This window comes from Lissotriton vulgaris, chromosome 2_1, assembly GCF_964263255.1.
Source record: "Lissotriton vulgaris chromosome 2_1, aLisVul1.2, whole genome shotgun sequence".
Classification (NCBI taxonomy): domain Eukaryota; kingdom Metazoa; phylum Chordata; class Amphibia; order Caudata; family Salamandridae; genus Lissotriton; species Lissotriton vulgaris.
In genome coordinates, this window is record NC_141687.1 from 1,683,915,489 (window position 1) to 1,683,935,894 (window position 20,406).

A 20,406-nucleotide genomic window follows, 5' to 3' on the forward strand; every position below is an offset into this window, starting at 1 on the left:
TCCCACTCTAGGACTAATGGAGGAAAAAGGGGGGTGTCGCCTGAACCAATATAAGCTGCCCAAAAGCACAGAAATCGCCCACGGCTCCTGGCCCAATCTGCGTCGATCCCCACTTCAGCCGGGGGCAGAGCGTCGTTCTGGCACCTTCGAGAACTGCGCGTGCCAACGCGGCGTGCGCGGGCTCCCTGAGACGTGCGTAAGGCCTCAACGGCACCTACGTACGCTCGTCCCCGAGGGGGGGCTAACCCCTCACTAGTGCGGCTAGCCAAAGCTTGCGTCGCGGGCAGCGACGACTGGAAGTCGGGGGAAAGGATCGGACGGGCCTAGGTGCGCAACACACCCCACCACGGGGAAGCGGGGAACGGAGCGAAGCTCCGGCCCCAATCTAAGAACAAAGCAGACAATGTATGAATAAACAGTGCCAAGAAAGCGTAAAGCGATCAATCAAACTATGCAATATACATGAATAATAAGAAAACAATAGTCAATGGCATCAACCCATGTACAGGCATAAAGCACAAGTAATAGAGCAAACATGAAAGGAAAGAGCACTTATCTGCGCTGCGGAGCAGCAAAGAAAGAGGAGGCCGGACTAGTGTCTCCAGGATTTATAGACATGATACCTTTGTGATTGGTTGTTGTAAGAGAGGCGTGGTTCAAAGCCTCATGAGAAATGTTATTTTTTACATGTGTACTTTCATTTTCATTGGCTGCTGTTGTTGCAGTAAAGAAATGAGAAAGCATAATCAGAAGCCTCCGGTCATGCCATAGAATCCATGGCTGTCCCTAGGTTTCTAATATTATAACTGGAAAGGTCTCATTTTCCTTAGGCCATAAGGTGGTAGGCTGGTGTTTTTGTCACTGTCTGCAGGTGGTAAGCTCGTTCTTTGCAGTATTTAGCTATAGATGGTTATTCATCATCCTTGTGTTTATTGCCCGACAGCAGTCATGAAGTTTTAAATTGTAGAGGTCTTCCAGACCATCAGTTAAAACAAAATATTTGGGTGTCATCAGCACAGTTGTAATAGGCGAGTGATTTAATTAGGTTTGGTAATAGAATTAGGTAGATGGTGATTATAGCAGGCCCCTGTGGAATGCTACAGTGTTTTGTGTGAAGAGCTTATATGAAAGGTGGTACCAACACTAGGGGGTCCATTAGGATGGCGGGCGGAAAAAGTCCGCCTGCCACCCTAACGGAGATTGGGACCGCCCGCCTAAAGGGCGGGGGTCCCGACATTGGTTTTAGGATGCGCCCGCCACAGTGGCGGGCACATTCCTAAAATTAACATTGTAGTGGGCGGTGCTCACTGCACTGCCCGCCACATTGTTAAAAACAAATGCACGCATTTGCATAACCGAAGAGGCAGGCACCGCGCGGTGCCTGCTGCTGTGATTATGCAAATGCAGGGGGACCACAGGTACCCCCCCTGTTTGCCACCCCCCTTTTGGCCGTCAGTCTGGAGGCCCCCAGGGGCCCCTCAGAGTGCACACCGCATGTCTTTCCATGGCGGCATTGCCACCACGGACAGGCTTTGAAAAATGCATATTCTAATATGGCTGGCGGTGTCTGATAGACACCACCATCATGCTATCCCTTTTCTGCCCCGGCCGCAAGGTGACCGGGGCGTAAAACAGGTGGGCGGTGTTTCCCACCGCTGCGGTCCCCTCCGCCATCGTAATATGGTGGGGGTAATGCAGGGAAGGATGTCGGCTGGATTGCCTCCACCAGGGTGGCGGTGGCCACCGGTACCCTGGCGGAGGCAATCCGCCTGACATCCTAATGGGCCCCTAGGTCTCTGTCACACCTGGGAGACCAATAATTCAATGGGAATTAGCTGAGCTCCATTCTCAGCTTTCACATAAGTTATGTCATACAAGAGTTTGCTGTGTGAAGAGATTGCACAACTGTACAAAACATTGAGTCATTATGTTCTTAAGCCAGCAACTTTCAAGACATTTCCTATTACTGATACATATTTGGTTGTCACTGCCGAAAGCTAACAGTCATTTAGAAGCAATGTCCAAAAAGGAAATCTCCAGATTCTAATATGGCATTGTGCTTTGAATAGCAAATTGCTTTGGGGCACAGTTATCACTAGTTAGGTACAACTTACATTTGACTGATATTGCTTCAGCCTACACTGGCTCTGGCCTGTTGTGAAATATAGTCTGGGGAGATAATGCATCTGCAGTATAAATCATTATTTTGTTTGCAGGAGCCAGATAGTTTGTTAGGCTAATGAGCCTGCTGCAGGGGGCTGCAAATACCCTAACTAGCAGCATTGTGAATCTAAAATGACCCAACATAGACTGTTATGCTACAAAGGGCTGCTAGAACGGTCTATCTATCTTTCAAAAATTGTTTAAAATCTAAATAGCCCTGCCATGGTCATTGGGCTGTGAATTTATTGCCTAGAACCAAATATTGTGGAAACCATTAGAATGGCACATGAGGCTGAAAGCATTTTTATTATATGTGACCTCTCTAGACATCTTCACAGGACATCAACTAAAATTTTCTGACTTTTGTATGTTGTGAATTAGGATCTGTGTAGCATGAATCTACATTTTAAAATGTATTGACTCATTTGAAATTCTGCTTAATCTTTATCTAATACTGGTAATAGCGAATAGATTGCTACTTTGAAGTCCTATGTAATTAATATACTATATGCATAATATTTGGTGAACATTTAAGGTAGCATTTTAATTGGGAGAAGTGTTGGAATGCAAGGTGAGAGAAATGTTTTGGATCATCATATACTCTGCAATTTACCTTCACAGAAATATGAGGAAAGTATGAGATTTAGCCAAAGTTTAGCATTTGCAGGAAATTCTGGCCCAGAAAAGCTATTGGCATCCTTGCAAACTACATAACTCCAGTATTCCCTAGGTACCTTGTTTTCATAAATGTCTCAGCCTGGCAGGTTTCTCTTGGTGCTGACTGAGCCCGCGCCCAAATTCCTAAACTACCCGCATTGCCTGCATTGGTCAAATTGGAAGGCAACCCAGAGATGTTTGCTTGTGTCTTAGAAGGCTGAGGAAGCCTTTCCTTTCCCAGGCGATAGTTCAGCAGGGGTAGATATCCCAGAGGATGCCCGTCCTTGAGCAATGGGTAGAATTAGTGTATTCATATGTCCTTGGGAGAGGGAAACACCTAACCCATTAGTATGTAGTTCACAAAGAGGTGAAGTACATAGCTGAAATGGTGTATATTCCATCACTTGTAGTTCTAATGTATTCAAGTTGTTAATCCTGGTTTAGTGCAGCATATTTTTATTTCAATTCTGCAAGGTTCCAGGGTCAGAACCATAGTTTGTACAAAAGACAGCCAACACGTGTTTCGCCCCACCTCTTGGCGAGCAAGCATTTGACATTCTCATGACAAATAGTGTAGACCAAGTGTAAGGTAAGTAAAGGTTTTATCAAAATGTACCATAAACATATACATTAGATCATCATGTAAGGGTAGTCACATAAAAGCCAATTGAGAGTGAAAAAAGAATGCGGAAAGAAAGGAGAAAAGGAAAAAAGAAGGGGGGAAACATAAATTGATGGCAAACCCAAAAGACAGTATAAAATGATTTTATGATGTATATGTCATGACCTAACCGAAAAATGACATGAACATAAACAAGATAAAATAAATCATATTTTTGGCATTATGAAGCCTAATTATAGAATCAGTCCAAACATATTAAAATTGCACCAAAAACATGTAAAGATGTATTTTTATATTAGCATTGCGGTACATAGCATCATGAACAAGGTATAAACAGTGCAATAGTTTAGTTTCAAGAGGATGTTTTTACAGTTAGACAATGATCAGAAGAAAGATATATTTGTAGTATGTATATGATAAAAAACAAAATAATAAATACAGGTAAAAAATGTAGCCAAAGTCCAAGATGGCTATCGTATTGAAGACAGCACCATGGGCAAAATATAATGTGTGAAAAAATCAACAGGGAGATGGATAAGGCTCAAAATACCACTGAGCCTATGCAGCCCCTTAGAGGCAGGATGGAAATAGCGAAAAACACCCTGGTGAGTGGAGGGTTACGTGCTCTGATAATAGCATGGTGTGTTAGCGTACAGACAAGGTGAACAGGCACCAATGGCAGCTATAGTGCCATAACCTTTGATACCAAATTCAGGGTGTGGAAAGTTGAACGTTTCGGGCAAGAAAGAGTGTCCATAGCCCAGGAAGGAGCTGGAAGAACATGGATCCTACAATGTACAAAATGATCAGGGTCTTACTGTTGATAAGATAAATAGAAGCTAAATAAGTAATATAAATATATAAACAATCACCTGTATATGGCATGGTAAGATGTAGGAAAAGTAGCAGGGGTTACTTGTATTTTAAAAATGTATCCTCAACTACGGTGTGGAAAAATCATCTCGCCACGGGGTCATGCAGGTGCCAGCAGAGTGTCCACAGACAGACATAAGTATTGAACAAAGTATAATTAGCCATTAAGCTGGGAAGAGGTCTTGGTGACACATGCATGCATTCTAAAGAGAAAAGCAGAAACAATACCTCTGAGTGGGTCCAGTCCTAGAGCTCCCCCGAAATGCACCACTGATACCAATGCGTTTAGACCTGGGTCTGGAGAGCACGCTCATGCGATCGCTCTCAAGCCCCTTACCTTCTGGATCCCCATTTGGTCAAATGACTCACCATTACCCTTGAAAAAATCACTTTTAGACTTATTATCATCTGACACCAGAGGGTGCGTCAAGTGGTTGAACTACAAATAGGGTTGGCTGGTCAAGTTGGACATTAGCGATCTTTTGCTCTACCCTGACAGATTACAAAAAAGGTCCTTAAACTTTCTTTAAAAGAGTTTTGGAGTTATGTGAATTACATTTGGCTGAGCAAGAGAACTGCAGGTGAGTTCACAAGCAGGTTCCTAGGTTTTAAAGACAAAATGCAGCTGGAAGAATTCTGAATCGTATAGAACCTACACTTGCGAAATCCCTATACCTAAAATTTAGATATAGTATCCTTCCAGTCAACAGTTTTTGCAGTAACTGGAATGATGCAAACATCTCATCCAGTTGTATGGCCTGCACGGCTGTACTTGAAACAGAAGTACACATTCTATTTTTCTGTCATAAGTACAAACAGATTAGAAGAACCTGGTTATTGCCAATATGTTGGATTTTGGCTGCCAATCGACTAACCAAGAGCATAAGAATTCTAAAAATTGATTGTACAGAATATCTCATTTTTGGTCTGTCCAGATTTTTCTACATGCCTGGAGATTAAGAAATGGGATACTGAAATCTGCGAATATCAAACGATCCAATTATGAAGTACTGTATATGTCTGCTACATCCACATTGTTTTAGATAAGATACATTGACTTGCAAGAATGGGGATTCATATGAGATTTTAACCTATGTTAGTAATGTACTCATTCATCTAGGAAAATCTTTGTAGGAAATTGTTGGTGAGTTTATGTTAAAGAACACCTGTGATACTAGCATACTTGTAATTGGTCATCGTTCTTTGAGAGTGATGTCTTCTTGTGATGAATGAATGTTATCTTTTAACTCGATCTTAAATGGTAGTATCTATGCTCTTAAATAGTGTTTTAACTCCTTACACAATGGGCACGTTTTAAATTGATTGCGGTACCCTATTTATTTTTACATCAATCTTACTATATTGTAAATATTTCATGGAGTTGTATACTTGAAACTTTATCAAACACCAAAATATATATGGTTCCTTAGTACAGTTATGATTTGCATTTTAGTCTTATCCCAAAACCAAACAGTCATTGGGAGATGAAAATGTGAATTGTGACAAAATTACATGTCTTATGAATTCCTGAGTTTTCATAGTTTTATTTTAAGAACAAGGCCCTGGGCAACTTTTTAAATCTATTCGTATGCTGTTGTGCTTTTATGATTTTTATGGAAAAATCGAAAAAGATACTACTACTACTACTGCTACTACTATGACTACTACTTGGCCATTAAGCCGGGAAGAGGTCTCGGTGACAAATGTATGCATTCTAAAGAGATAAGCAGAAATATTACATCTTAGCGGGTTCAACACAGTCAGAATGCGGTCTGCGGTGGGATGGGGAAACAGGATGGTTTAGTGATCATCAATGTTGTGGCATGTTGGGACGCCCTGTATAGTTATAGTCAAAGTGCTTCCAGTATGGGAAAAAACTGCCTAGTAAGCGCCTTGTGAGGCAAGCTCGGAAAGTGGCTGCCGCCATGTTGTTTTGCCTGTAGGAAGGCATGGGGCGCTCAACCCGGGGACTATTACTGGTAAAAGGTGCTGCCATGTTGGTTTCACAAACCAGTCTACTGCCATATGGCCTAAGGAAAATGAGGCCTCTCCAGCAATATCAATAAAAGTCAGAAACCTTGGGGTAGCCATGGATCCAGACATATATCTGATTTCACATTTTAACAACATAAAACAGAGTGCATTCTACAGAATGAAAACACTACATTGTATCCTTACATCCGTTGATTTCATATCAGCCATGTCTGCATTTGCTGGTATAGTCAAAGTACTACCTACTTGCTGAGAATTCCAAGTTGTATTAAGGAGGTGATTTGGCGTTCTTGTGTACCTTTAAATATCACATTTCCGTATATGTTTTATAATATAAAGCTTGACTTTATCTGTAGTAATGCCAAATAATCCACCTGGAAATATTTTCCATTTCTAGAACACATAGCAGGCTTCCAAGCTTTATACATTCATCACTCAGAAAGTTCTATGTTCATCAAAGCAATGTTAGCCATATAGAGGGTGCCACATTGAGGATTCAATGCAAGGAGTCTACTGCATGTCAGAGTTGAGGCTGTCCATAATTCCACATTGGACAGCTCTGTAGCATCCAAAAAGAAGGTACAATGCAACCAGCAACAACGATAGTGGTTATGACAGGGCAGGTTCCTAGATGAAAACCCTAAAATCCCCACTCAGAGGTGCTTCAAGACCATGTAGTTTTGGCTTGTGCTTTTGACAAAATGTAATTGAACTATCCATCTTTTCTCACAAGCTTAAAGTGTAATTTATGTTGGAACCTTACCAACTCCCCCTTCACAATGACATTTAAATGATTTTTTATGTTCACCATTGTTGCAGTCCTAAATTGCTTATGAACACTGTTTGCCACTAATTTGCCAAAATGTTCTTGATGGAAATGCTTCAAGCTCTCCGTAAAATGCTTGTAAATTAATGGAAAGTGAAATAAAAACTTCACTAATGAAGTGGTTCAGAATTAGAAAATAGCACCCTATATTAAATAGATGAAGTTTCCTAAATGTACGTAAGGTACAATTTATCCTTTCGGGCCTTCCAAGTATGATGAGTTCCTGAGCAGAATGTCCCAGGTGGGACATCTTCCGGCAAATAGATTTTGAATATGGAGGCTGGACATCCACCACCAAAGGTAAGAAGTGTGAGAGGGTGGGCTCTGAGCTGAGGCCAGCTTATTTAATTTAAAAAAAACTTGAAAAGGTTTGCATTGCTCAGAGCTTGAATAGTTTAGAAAATACACAAAGCTGCAAGTCAGTCTTGACACCCTTCTTTCTACTTTAATTTCCTTCTAGTTTATAGGATTTAAAGTTAGATTGTGAAAAGTTAATGGACTGTGCTTTTAAATGTACCTTCAGAAATCCACGTATCCCTTCACACTGAATCACACAGTGTGCACCTGAATGTCGAATCTAGAATGTCCATGACACAGAATATTGAGGAAAGTATTGTGATTCTACAATGTCAACAGGCAGATAAGTATAAATGTTTTTAAAATCTTACTTCATATATCAGTATGTACGTGATATATAGATCTTCAAAGTATGTTGATGTTGAGATAGGAATAGTAAATCTATACTTCTATATATCCACATACTTTTCAATATTCTGTCCTCTGTATTCTTATACCACAATATTATGTTTTTTTTAATTTAATAGTACAGCAAATATTCAGGAGGGAATGCACCTACAGAGAATAGCTTCAATGTTTGGCCATCACTGAGAACCGTGTCCCCTTACAGAATATACTTCTGGCTTCGAGTCTGGTTCAAATGAATGTAGCCGCGGTGAATGGAGACACATCTGTGCTGCGTGAACAGAGACAAACCCCTTTCTTAAATATAAATGGCTAACATGTGGAATTGGTAGGAAAGGACCCACATCCACCTGTGATTTAACATTCCATAGTATGTATTGTTGAGAAAATATCCTAAATATTCTAGAACATAGTGGTATGGCCATTCCATTTTCAGGCAATTTGTCCTGATGAGACTTTGCAAATGTCTCTAGGGTTGAAACATCAGTAATAAGATCAATTTTTTATAGTTTCTGATTGTGTCGAATGTGAGTCTGTAAACTTCGACTGATTTAGAGACCAGGGATTATGATAAAAAGCTGCTGTTTTCAGGTCAAGCCTGCAGGCAACATACTGCACTGTCCTTGGCGACCTAGTGTGCCTACAAATACCCTCTATAAAGGGCTTTAAGCTCACCCATTACTTATCATTATCACTCTTCTTTGCTCCCTTCTAAATCCAAGCACATACAAGGCATCACTTCTTGAGTTATTTCAGAGGAGCGTCACCCCACTGCTCGTTGAACAGAACAAAAGAAGAAGAAAATGATAATAACAAGAAGTTCTTATCATTTTATTTTTCTTTCCGGGACTCCAAATCCAGCCAGGTCAGGCGGTGCTGGGATCACTCATGTCAGAGGGAGCAGGAGTGGTTTACACCCCCTGTGCAACATGGCTAAAAAACATTGACAAAGCCAACAGGTCTTGCAAAAGAGTGAATTATTGGCTTTGCCAATGTTTGTTATTTGAACATAATTATTTTGTGCACCTTCAAACATTGAGTCATCTGCACCTTTATCACTAAGAAACAATTTCATCTTTTGTACCAAGATGATGATAAAATGCATATATGAATACAAACACAAACAATGAATGGATTACAAAGAAGTCTCATGTGCTGTATTCATTAAGGTTATTGAATGATTGAAGTAATCCTGGATATTGCTGATTGCTATACCATAGTCTTCATTTCTTAGAATAAAAAAATCCTGTGGGACCATTGTTCTGTTACTATCAATATATCCAAGTCCTGGTGGGCACATTGAATTGTTCTTTGTTGTTTATCTTACACAAGGAAGTCTGCAGTAGGTGCTTTTGATCCCACGGATATTTAAAAATGCACCCCCCCTTGAGCTTTGTGCTGAGTGCGGTGGCACTGGTAACAACACTCTAAACCAGGCACCAGATCATTATGAGCCAAAGCTTCAAAGTTCTTCACTATAAATGCCTGATTTGGAGTTTAGCGGATGTGTTAACCTGTGCACTTTACTGAAATTGCAATTGAATTTAACTCAAGTTGTCAAAAGGTGGACAGAATATCCATCACATTTGCAATGGAGTAAGCCATGCTCCAACCACTAATCAGGCCAAAAGTGGTGAGACTACCACCAGATTTTCTACCTTCTATCATGTTGTGTAGTTCCTATAAAACCTATACAGGATCTGCGCGTTTAGACAACCTAATGAGTAGGATTAGTGCCAGACTGATTTCAAGCAACCCTACCGGGTTTGTTAGCCTGTATGCCAGACAGTAACGGCTCGATGAGGGAGTGCCACGGGGTGGGGGAGAGGCGGGGGATGTGCAGGGTGGGGGGTAGTAAGCTCTGGCTCACGGCTGACCAGAGTAATATAAATAAATAAATAAAACAAATTTCATTGCGAGCGCTGAAACGACAAATGCTTTTCAGCGTGCAATGACATCTGTTTTATTTATTTATTTATTTACATTATTCTAGTCGGCCGTGAGCTGGAGTTGACTACTCCCCACCCTGCCTCCCACCCCCCACCATTGCCCTAGGGCACTCCCTCCACAAGCCGCTTCTGATGCTAGCTAGCTCACAGTATCACTACAAACTCCTCTTAACATGGAGAGAATAGTTCTTGGCAACCATCGAACATGACAACCCTGATCTCTCAGGACCATGGAAACAGAGTAATACGTTTTGCTCAGTCACTCATGCTTATTTTGTTTCAGAGAGATACACAGAATAACCGATGTGGAATTTTTTCAATAAATATTTATTAAACAGTCATCATTCTAGTGTAAAATAGGTATGCTGAAACAACCACTAGACAGAAACAGATATAAATGATTAGAAGCAATAGGAAAGTAAAAGGATGGTAGGTTTCTACCATTATACAAAAATCATGAATACAGGCAAGTGGGTAAAAAACATGACATTAAAATATGTACTCCTATGATGCAAACCTAACTAATTGTGCCTAAGTGTACCTAGCATGTGTGTAGGTGTTAAGCCAAGAATCCCTCTAGGATAAAGTCAACCCCATTACCTAAAGTGAGAGACTGTGGGACCCCGTCTTGATCTCAAGTTGGACACCCAGCAAGGGATGTTTGACCACTGCGAGCTGGAGTATCTGCATGCAGGAGCCTCAGCGTCTCATTTCAGTGTGTCGGCATGGATGTCCTAGTTCTCTGCTCCTTTTCTCAGGAAGATGTGATGTGTACATACCCATAAGTCACCCCGGGGGTTCTACCTTGCTGTGCCACTTGTATGATGTATGATGACGTCAGGAATTAACTTTATACATAGTAAATATGCAGGAGATGGTAGTCCTGTTGAGTTTCCAAGAATCCTTATGCATAATGTAGGAGGCTTTAACCAGGGAAAATCCTGTGTTCTGTGTGCAGTGTCATATCTAGGTAAAAGGTCAGTCCCCTAGAACCGTATGTATGTTATGTAGGGGAAAGTATAAGTGAAAGGTTACAATATTTCCTGAGCCTTTATTTAGGTACCTATATGGAATATAACAATCATTTCAAGTTGAATGGCTTAATAGTGTGCATGTTTGTACCTTCTTCTGTTTACTGGGTGTGCCCTGCTGTTTTCTGCGGATGTTCTAAAATGTTACACTCTTAACACCCAAAGACATATTACTTGAGACTCCTGCGACATTTAGGGTGAGTATGTTCCTTTGCACCTGTCTACGAGTCAGAATATAATGTTATGCTAATGTGTTTTCAGTTCAGGACGCATCTTGCACAGTAGCATCTGGGAATTTGTAACATGACATTCACTGCTGGAACCATACAAGCTTGAACAGTTTAGGAAATTAGACAACTAAAGTTTAAACCCATTCTTTCACCCCTCTTCATGATGATAACATATTCACGGGAGTCATTTGTGAAAAAGGGCCAGGTTTTCCACATCGCCAACATAATATAGCATTTGATGCATGATCTTAAAAAATAACCCAAGCTCACAATCTCAAAAACATACACATTGTGCATTCCAAAAAAATAAAATACAATTAAAAATTATTTTAAAAAAATCAACTGCTGATTCAGGACTTCATGCTACTTCTCCAGTCATTTTAATTTCCACTCAAAATTCTCTAGGCATCCCTCCCGACAGTTAATTTCCCAAATCAATTTGCATCTACTACTATAATAGTCATAATAACAAATAACACAGAGCTAAGAAATACATGGTTTTGGCCAGGCCCCTGGGTTCGGCTCTCCCTGTGAATTTTCATGCTTGCCCACTTCTGCTCCCCAATGCCCTGCCTGACTCTTGTCTTACCTGCCTTTCGGTCTGTTCAGTTCCTCTCAATGCCAGAAATGCAGCTTGTAGGTATTTTAATAGACCAGAGCCTAGCTGCTGGCCGCGCCCCTCAGGACATCTCCTAAAGTTAATTACCCTTGACCTCCACGAGAGAAAGACTGGTTAGACCCGTTCAGCCATCTTGAATCCACATTCTGTCATATTCCGCATACCATCTAACGGTAGCTTCAGGGAACTGGAGACCTCTAGTCTCAAATGACAGCTGTTACAGGACTTTCAGTTATTAGTGAAGGCATATTTTAAAAAATGAACTTGCACACACCCAAAAAACTTCATTACGCTGCATTTTGTGCACGGAAAACAACGAAATCTATTTTCGTGACATAGCTATGGTGTTCAAGACGTTGATACCGGACTTAAGAGGTGAAGTGCACACCAGTAAAATCCTCTGAAAGAATGAGTGTGCCAGTTGTAAATCAGCCGCTGCAGAGCGAGGTATGTATGAGCCCGACTCCTCCTCAGCACTTACTGGTTGGAAAAGCTGAATATGAGTGTCAGCATAGTCTGCGCATGGTATCCGAACCTTAGCTTGTGATCTAATGCTACTAGATCTCCTGACTAAAATGATCTTTACAAGAAAAATATAATAATAAAACGCAAATTAGTTGGTGGTTGCATGACAAGGAGTACATGGTGGCAGGCAACATACGTTGAAGAGAACACCAGTACGAGTGAAAACTGAGAAAGCAATAAACACATAACCATCACAGTTAGCTGATGGAGGTAGGACAGCTTGGGGCTCATAGAGGTAGTCGAGAGGTGTCTGTCTTGGGCTACAGTTGTGTTTCGCCTACCTGTTGGTGGAATCAGCACCTGCTTTTGAGAAGATGTCAACGGTAAACAGCAAATACAACGAACTCAATGCAGTGCTTTGCAACGTGGGCAGAACAACCAATACCTTTAAACCACGGATTCCATTTACAACGCAAGTCATTACAATAACATGCACTAGGTATATTTGGCTTTGGGCTTTTAAATCCAATGCTTTACCTACTATTGGGGGGACTGGAGTTGGAATAGTAAATAATGCAATTCCAAATTCCAGCGTCCCCCTAAGGCAGAGGTCCTCAAACTTTTGGATGCCGAGACCCCCCTGTCAACATTTTCAAGCGTAAGGACCCCCTCCTGACAAAAATTTAGAAACCTCTAGGGTATGAGGAAGGTGAGGACCAAATTATGCAACAGGCTTTACTAAATTGTGTGAGTAGAAAATGTAAATAAGGTTCTCTGATGCCTCGTATTTTGGGGTAGCATTGCTTTATTATTTAGAATTGTTTTAACCTCTCCCCTGCTGATGACGGAACCGCTCCGTCATCAGCTACAGTTTGGCTGTGCTGATGACGGAGCGGTTCCGTCATGGCCCGGCCGCCGCGCCTGCGCGGCGCTGAATTCGCGCCTGCGCTGCAGTTTTAATGAGCGGGGCGGGTCATGACGGAACCGCTCCGTCACCAGCACAGCTCAACCGCGGCTGGTGACGGAGCGGTTCTGTCACCAGCATGCGGCCGCCGCACGGCCGCCCCGCCCCTTTAGCACTGCGGCGGAATAGCCGCCGCAGCGAAGGGGTTAAACACAGTAATACTGAGGAAAGATTTCACCCCATCAGTACCAGTTTATAACCAAAATACAGCAATTAACATCAGAAAGAGGTCTAGTCAACCTCGGTGAAGGGCCTCCCAATCTGCAGGAATACGCGCTGCCACATTAGAAGCTCACCTGGCCATGGCTGGGAGCAGCAAGGGTGCATTCAAACCGTGGTGGTCTTGTGCAGAGTTAAGCAGTTTACCCATGCCCCTTTCTTCTCACCCCCTTCCTTCCTACCCTCTCTTCTCTCCTCTCCCAACCCCGGATCCCTTTCTCACATTGCAGTAGCGCACTACAAATGTAAATAATAGGCAGAAGCAGGGGATCCACTAGACCCGAACTTCAGGGAGGTGAGGGGGGAGGTTAACACTCCCAGCCAGGGCTTGTCCAAGCACTGGTCACACATGGTGCAACAGTCTTTCCACCTTCTCCATGAATTCCGTCACTACCACTCACCAACAATACATATCATCTCTCTGACAAACATTCCTTTTTTTATAGCGCTACCCATAGTTTACTCACACTCAGTTCTGTGATGTGCATGGTACATCTTCTTTGTACCAGGCACTTTAACCTTCTGCTCTGTGTGAGTGACAAGAGTGCCCATGTGACTGCACGGTGAGCAATGCAACAGTGTGAGAGTAGGATAAAAGGAGTGACTGCAGGGTGAGTGAGGTGACCATATGAATTTGGGTTCCGCTGTAAGTGCAGAGTGGGACGAATTAGTGCATGGTTAGAGATGGCCTTGTTTGAGTGAGCTACAGATTGAGCAGTAAGGGGGGACAGGTGAGTGAAGTGTCACATGAGTGCAGGGTGAGAAGTGTGCTCGTGTGACTGCAGGGTGGGGTACAGAGTGAACAATGCAAGCAAAGTTTTAGTGCAGAGTGATCACTTTGAGAGCAGGGTGAGTCGGTGAATGTTGTGAGTGCATGGTGATCAGTGTGAGTGCATTGTGATCACTGTGAGTACATTATAATCACTGTGAGTGCAGGGTGAGTGGGTGAATGTTGAGAGTGCATGGTGATCAGTGTGAGTGCATTGTGATCAGTGTGAGTGCATTGTGATTGCTGTGAGTGCATGGTGATCAGTGTGAGTGCATTGCGATCACTGGGAGTGCAGGGTGAACGTGAAAGTGAAGGCGAGAATGAGAAGTGAGTAGTCTGAAAGCAGGGTGCATTCCCAGAAACTTGAAGTGTAGGGTTTCAGATATAAGTTAAACTATTGCTATAATAGCATTAATCAGGTTTCGAGGGTGGAGGAAATAAATAATGTGCTGATCCTGCAACAAACTTCCAGTCTAATGATTAGGGTTACCATCTCATTATTTTGATGGCCCAGAAATAAGCAACCTACAGCTGTATTTTTTGCATTTATCCGTGCATATTTAGAACAGCAAATATAAATAGAAAGCACTTTCAATTGTGTTCTAGGGATGCCTCAATGATCCATGACTAATAATCAAAGAGAATAAAGACAGAAAAGTCACATAACTAATTAATACATACTTTTTTATTTATAACTCAATTTAGTGTCAAGAGCAGATCTCTGCAGGATCATTAAACAACACATAGCAGGCATGTTTCTTTTGGCAACCCAACTTTATATTTCTTTTCATTAAATGCATTCTCAAACTACAGTAGTAAGTGTAAAAATACAAATATAAGGATTAGGCAGAGTGAGGGCCCAAGGGGCTTGAACCATTAAAAACTAAGCTTTGGTAATCAGTTAACAAAGGCATGTAAATATGCTAATGGTCTGTAAAGACCTGTGAAAAACTCGGGCCAGAGATAAGACTCCAGACACTGCCCAGCCGAGGCCCCAGGAGCGCGAGCAGCACTGCAGCAGCCCGGGGTGAGACACAGGATGGGGGAGGAGGGGAGCTGAAGCCCTGGAGGCCATGGCAGAAGTGACACTGTGAAGGCGCGACCCCCTTTGCATCGCTCCACGGCCCCCCTGGGGGTCGTGCCCCACAGTTTGAATACCTCTGCCCTAAGGGAAGTCGTTGTAACAACTTTCTATTGTTAATGGAATGCCTGGTTCCGACCATTCTTTGTTCCGACCTTGTTTTGGAATGTGTGAGAAAGGAAAGTGTGGTTGTGCCATACAACCAATGTCACCTAATAGTGCAAGGTACCAGTTAAAGGACTATTGTGCATGTATGTATACATGTAATAATTGCAAAAAGCAATCCTAGCTGAAAGGCAGAAGAGTACCCTTCGGTGCCAAAGGCAAGCACACAGTCAATGAGTGACAGGAGAGGTAGCTGTTTTTTTGGGAGAAGAATTGTACAGTTACTCCATTAGGATGAAGTGTTCTTTAAATAGGTGCTAGAATTCAAAACATTGATTTATAAAGTGATTTCTGGATCTCTGAATGATCCATGTCTGGCTCATATGTTCCATTTGATAAAGGGCATTAATGTTTCTGCACAACTTACTCTGCATTTTCTCATTGGGAAGTGAAAGCTGCCACTGTGGTGTTTTAGCATCTATCATCCGAACTCACTCCTTTCTGATCCCTCTAATATCCTAAAGCGTGAGGTCAACTTCCAGGTTTCAGTTTTTATCAAGAAATAGTTCTTAATGTTGCTCACCTAGGCTTCCGCCCCTTGAATGGTTAGGAGTTGGCTGACCAAGGGGGTGGTGCAGTACTCATGGTGGTGAATTTGAGTGCCTCATTTGATACTGTCTTGTAAGAGACCCTGTGAATGACTTTATGCATTTGATATCTGGGACTGGGTGTTAAATAGAATGTTCTCCTTTCTTTCTGATCATTCACAAGCTGTCATTATGTAGACTATTCAACATTCCCATATCCATCAGAACCTCTTCAGCACTGGTTCAGTGTACTAGAGTTGAAGACTTACCACTTTAGTGAATACTACGCCACTGTGCAATTACTGTCCACAACCCAGCTACACTCCTTTTACTCATTGACTTTATGATTGTCTTTGACTCTGTAAGTGCACTGTTACCTTTTTGCTCGATTCATGCTCTAGAAATGTCCAATGGTGGCCGTTTCATGTAAGCATGGTGGCAAGGAAGAGCGGGACAGGTTAGGTTCTAAACCATTTTAGTAATACTATTTTGAAAGCTATCTTGCTCGGTTACGTTTATGACCCCCGACTGCATGGGCATGACAGCCTCAGCATTTTTGACAAAGAAATATAGGTTAAGTTTTGTGACAGCTGAATGTTTCGTAAGACCCTTTTCATAAGGAGGACCATGTCACAGAAGGTATCTTCTAATTCAGGTTCCCGGAGGTACATTTTTGAGAAGAGACTTGCTGGGTTATCACCGTTAGGAATGTTGAGTGGTCTATCTTTGGTGATATGAAATTATACACAAACTATTTTGAAAGCTATATATGACTACTCTTTGCATTTTGGAGTTTAGCAACTGCGGGCCACATGTATCAAGCCTTTTTAATGCGCAAATTGGCTGGTTTGTAGAATCAGCCCGTTTACAAGCACAAAAAGGCCTTTTGCTATGTATGTAAGGCATTTGTATGCACAATTTAAATAATCACAATGTTTTGCGATCACCTAACTTGCAAACGCAAATAGGGGATTGCAATTTGCGAATCCCTAATGCACATGTAAGAAGCCTTTCCTAAATGTGAAATATGCATGGGGGTGCTTCATGGGAGCTTTCGGCCCCCAGGCACCCTTTGCTTTGCATTCACGAATTTGCGATTACCAATTAAGTAATCACAAATTAGATAATGCATAACCATGCGCACCTATGGCCCTTTTGGCCCTGAGGAACTAATGGAGTCATATTACCTATTAGCCGTTTACCGAATCGCTATTAGGTGATGTTAAGGAATCGCAAAATCTTTGGCAATTCCTACATACATAGCATTTTGCAGTACCAAAGAGTGAATTTGTAAAAAAAAAACTATTTGAGAGTTGCAAAATACTCTTTTAATACATCTGTCTCTAAATTATTTATTTTCCCAGAAAAAATATTATTTTCTGATTTCTGGTAGGGGAGGCTTTCTTCCATACCCTGTCATGGGTACCTGCAACCTTTCTCTGAGAATTATTTTTGTTGTTAAACCAATTAGCAGTCATTTTCGAACTGTATTGATTTCTGGCTGGAACATACTCATCAAAAATTCCAGATACTATATGATTCCAGTATATTAGCTGTTCAGTGGTTTAATGTTGGTGAGGTTTGTCTAGTGTGAGAGAGCGGATCATAGAACCTAGTTCCTTGTGCACACAATATTTAACATCTTTCACAGCTGTGAATACTGTTGTTTCTTGGTATATGTGTGTGTTGCAATGTTCATTGTCTCAAATAGGATGGAGTGGTCGATAGTCAGGGAGGATTATTTGTGCATCATGGGGTGACATGCAGGAGCGGGCAAGTTTTTGCTCAAAGTGCCGTGCCCCGGCGCCTCCCGGGGCATCCCACAACTTGTCCTGTGTGGTTTTTAAAGCGGTTTCTCCCGGTGCCCACCCAGGGAACCTCACAGTGCTTCCTTCATAGGTTGAGGAAGGGGAAGACCCAGGTTCCCAGCTGCCCTACCAACCCCCCTACTTGCACACACCATCCCTGAGCCTGTCCTCGGGGGATTGACATAACATGTACATTTCTAAAGCGCATGTTCACTCAAGGGTATTTTATTGCTGAAATAACAAATGTTTCAATCGTACTCATTTTACTTCAGCAGGATGACAAGCTAAGTAAACCTGCCTGGATTTCAACCTGTGACAATAAGGTCAAGCACAGGCCCCCTACAGTGAACACATTAGACCGCTAAGCCATCCGAACCGGCTTGACCCTGGATTGGGTCCCCAGGGCCATGGTATGGCTCAGAGAGAGGGGGCTGTGCACCCCCTCCCCTTTAAGAAATTATCAGCCCCTGGAGAGGGTTCCCCGGGGCCTACAGGAGTCTTGGGAAGGTGTGTTATGCCCCCCCCCTTTAATAAATGCTACATTTTCCTCCCTCTGCAAATTCATGGCATACTTTTTTTTAAAGCGTTTTGGGCCCCAGGCATGGTCTGGGTATCTGTGCCCTGCTGCCTTATGTATTTTTTTTGTTTTTTTTAGGACTTGGACTGGGTCCCGAGTCCGAAATTGGCTGCCACCACTTCCTGTTGAGGAGGTAGCAGCCAATCCGATCTCAGTCTGAGATCTGTCAGCTCAGTGGATCCTCAGCAGCATGATATATACAAATTAATTGAACTTTAATTTCTCCATACCTACTGAATGGATTTACAGCAAAACACTCTTTCTTGACCAAGATCTAGCTTTGCCAAATGTTGTGTACCTCTGTTTTAGTGGTTAGAGCTGTAGCAGTGTCTAAAGTTCCTATGGAAAAATGAATGGGTAAAATGTATTTTGGGACAAGTTCTTTTACTCCGCCTCGCTTGCCATATCTTTCCAAAACTTTCTGTGCGCAAACTAACCATAAAGTAGCACCTTTTTTTTAGGAATTTTAGTGGTGATCTATCACATGGGGCTAAAGTTATCCGCAACACAAAAAATGAATTTTGTATACTCGTACTATAAACAAAAAAAAACGCACTCCAGGATCATGGTCATATAGCTCTTATATTAATAACAATGGAAACAAGCTCTTCTTCAAAGTTATAGTTAGCTGGACTAACTATAATGGGGGAATTTCTATGGTTTTGTACCAGTGAAATGTCCAACTAACTATAACGCCCCTAAAACCTATGGGTTTTTCAGTGAATTTCTAAGGTTTTTTAAATACTAATTTCTAACTATAAAGTGCCTGAAACCTATGTTTTTTTCAGTGAATTTCAAATGTTCTTTAAATGCTAATTTCTAACTATAACTTGCCTGAAATCTATGTTTTTTTTCAATGAATTTCAAAGGTTCTTTAAATGCTAATTTTGAACTATAATGTGTCAGAAACCTATGGTTTTTAAGTGAATTTCTAAGGTTTTTTAAATGCTAGTTTCTAACTTTGCCTACAGAGGTAGGACATGTGAAGAAAGGAGAAAAAATGCACAGAAAGAAGCAAAAGAAATGCAGAAAGAAGCAACAAAAGTCCTCAAAGACGAATAAAACTGCAGGAAGAAGCAAGGCATACAGAAAGAACAAACAGAGGAGCTGAAAGAGGCAGTGTGGCAAAATCATACTGTGCCATCAACTTTTTTAGATGGGTACTGGTGGTTACTGACACTGACTAACCAGGCCTAGAGTCAGTGCTATGCTAAAAGACACTTAGAATACAGTGAAAACACCTACATACACTAGGGAACACTATGTGTTGGGGTACCCCTGTGATTAGCATGACCTCCTCTGTAAGGCCCTAGTACATAATAGGACTTTCGGTTTAAAACTACCTCTAAGTCAGAGGTGCAGAAAGGCCCCACCCCCTCACTTCACAATTGTGTAAACACGCCCCATGGCACATTTTAAGTTGGGGGATTAAGTCCCCTTGAATTCTGAGGGTCCCTGGGTCCAACTAACCCACCAGGTACCTCCAATAAATGCCACAGAGCTGCATTGCAGAGAGGTGTAAAAAGGTGCGTGGTCTGACCACCTCTCTGCAACGCAGGTCTCTGGCAGTTACTGGAGGTACCTGGTGGGCTAGTTGGCCCCCAGGAGCCCTCAGGATTCAAGGGGAATTAATTCCCCAACATAAAACGTGCCACAGGGCATGTTTGCACACATGTCACCTCAGGCCCCGCCCCCTCCCTTCACCACTGTGTAAACGCACCCAGTGGCACATTTTAAGTTGGGGGATAAAGTCCCCTTGAAAAATGAGGGTCCCTGGGGTCCAACTAGCCCACCAGGTACCTCCGGTAAGGGCCACAGAGCTGCATTGCACAGAGGTGTAAAAAGGAGCATGGCCTGGACCACCTCTCTGCAACGCAGGCCTCTTGCACTTTTTGGAGGTACCTGATGGGCTAGTTGGCCCTCAGGGACCCTAAGGATTGAAGGGGAATTAATTCCCCAACTTAAAACCTGCCACAGGGCATATTAGCACACATGTCACCTTAGGCCCGCCCCCTCCCATTATCACTGTGCAAACGAGACCCGTGGTGCATTTTAAATAGGGGGATTAAGGCCCCTTGAATCCCAGTATTTAAGGGTAATTACTTCCCCATCTTACAACGCGCCAGGGGGCGCGTTTGCAGAGTGCTGCTGGGAGGGGGCAGGGCTT

At 42.4% G+C, this 20,406-nt stretch overlaps 1 protein-coding gene across 1 annotated transcript in view; it reads right to left on the bottom strand.

Moving 5' to 3' along the window:
* The window catches only part of LOC147733093 (uromodulin-like), a 241,770-nt gene extending 230,118 nt beyond the window's left edge, over positions 1 to 11,652 (bottom strand). Inside the window, exon 1 of the mRNA XM_086957640.1 lies at positions 11,635 to 11,652. The gene's annotated coding sequence lies outside the window, so the exon portion shown is untranslated. The remainder of the gene's footprint in view (positions 1 to 11,634) is intronic.
* Positions 11,653 to 20,406: the final 8,754 nt, after the last annotated feature.